Genomic DNA, 1809 nt, shown 5'->3' with positions numbered 1-1809 from the left:
AACAAAAAGGCTTATTTAAAAAATGATGATAAAAACGAAAATGACTGAATTGGTACGACAATAGCTAGCAATCGCAAAATGTAATAATTGCGTTCTTGTTGGATTCTCATTTTAACTTATCACGTTCATTATTGTGATCGACGTGAGCTGAGTTGGTGATAATTTTAACAATCAATGTCATCAAATTATTCGATGGTAAGCGACGCAAAACATACTGAAGAATATACAAATTATTCTCGATGTTTGACCTGAGTAAATTCTGAATGCATTTGTACGATATATTATTAAGAGCAGTACAGTAAGTACCTGTGTTCGATGTGAATATTTCGTGAGTGCCGCGGTTCAAGACAATGTGTGTTACTTTTATTTGTGTAGGAATAACAGACAGTTTCGTGGAAATGTGATATTTAACACATGTTTCAAGTTACAGAAATATTGATACTATTGTATTCAATAAACACAGACAATTATGCCTGTTGAATAATTGGTGTGGTTTCTGGTAAGTGACCGTATACTAGTAACGTATCTTATAGGCCTTTATTTATTTATTTACTTAGATAGATAAATAAATAAATACTATCTATCTATCTATCTATCTATCTATATCTATCGCATCATATCGGCAAAGTCTTCTCAGTGTGAACTCTTTAAAACATTGGAAACTCTTGCAATGCATTGCTCAATGGTTTACCTGCTATTAGCATTAGACACCTTCAGAAATTTCAGAACTCTGCTGCTCGTGTTGTAACATTGTCTAAAAGGTTCACCCACATTACGCCAATTTTAAACATTCTTCACTGGCTTTCAGTTGATAAGCGAATCATTTTTAAAATTCTTCTTTTTACCCAAATAATCTATCCATGGTCGTGCCCCACTTTATCTCTGTTCGCTTATAGACAAACAGGTTTCTTCCCGTTTTAATCGTTCTTCTCAATCCCTCAAACTTGTTACTCCACGAGTCAAGCATATTCGTACCGGTGAACGCTCTTTTTCTTTCTCTGCTCCTGAACTCTGGAACTCTCTGCCTCCTCAATTATGTATCATTTCTGATCCGCAATTATTCAAATCTACTCTTAAATCATTCCTCTTCAAATAGTTCAACTTCTTTCTAACATCCTCCAACGCCGGTGACAAGCCAGTTTTGTTTGCTTTAATAGGCGCTTTAAAATGTGTATTATTATTATTATTTATTTATTTATTTATTTATTTATTTATTTATTTATTTATTTATTTATTTATTTATTTATTTATTTATTTTTATTTATTTATTTATTTATTTATTTATTTATTTATTTATTTATTTATTTATTTATTTATTTATTATTTTATTTATTTATTTATTTATTTATATATAAACAAATCAACCAGCGAATACAAGAATCGCCACTTACAAGATTGTAAAAAACATGAAACATATATAGGCGGGTTACGAGATCTAAAGTAACGGTCCGTATAGGTGTGGACATTCACTAGTTGGCACTACTTTTTATACTCATATCAGCAGGTTTGTCGTCCGTTAGATATTTTATAAATGCAAGGAATTAAACAGTTTAGCACCTAATAATTTATATTTTTAAAAAATAATTTATTCCATAATTATACTTCTGATGTAATAAAAATTATATGTAAATTTTCTGACATATTATTACAGTAGTGTTTTTAATTTTTATTTTAATTTTATATTATCAGAGGTGTTTTTGATTTTTGACATATTATTACAGCAGCGCTTTTGATTTTGTGTTTGTTTTTTTTTTTATTATGTTATCATTATTATTTATATTGATGTTACTAAATATTTTTAATAATTAT

The 1809-nt window shown here is 28.7% G+C and overlaps 1 protein-coding gene across 1 annotated transcript in view; it reads left to right on the top strand.

The window, feature by feature from the left end:
• The first annotated feature begins 352 nt into the window (after nt 1-352).
• The window catches only part of LOC117116764 (dentin sialophosphoprotein-like), a 10070-nt gene continuing 8613 nt past the window's right edge, over nt 353-1809 (top strand). Inside the window, exon 1 of the mRNA XM_033260868.1 lies at nt 353-499. The gene's annotated coding sequence lies outside the window, so the exon portion shown is untranslated. The remainder of the gene's footprint in view (nt 500-1809) is intronic.

This window comes from Anneissia japonica, unplaced genomic scaffold (assembly GCF_011630105.1).
Source record: "Anneissia japonica isolate Jap-2015-1 unplaced genomic scaffold, ASM1163010v1 scaffold288090_len272316_cov174, whole genome shotgun sequence".
NCBI classification, from domain to species: Eukaryota; Metazoa; Echinodermata; class Crinoidea; order Comatulida; family Comatulidae; genus Anneissia; species Anneissia japonica.
The sequence above is the reverse complement of the archived record's forward strand: the minus strand, read 5'-3'. Positions and strand labels throughout refer to the sequence as shown.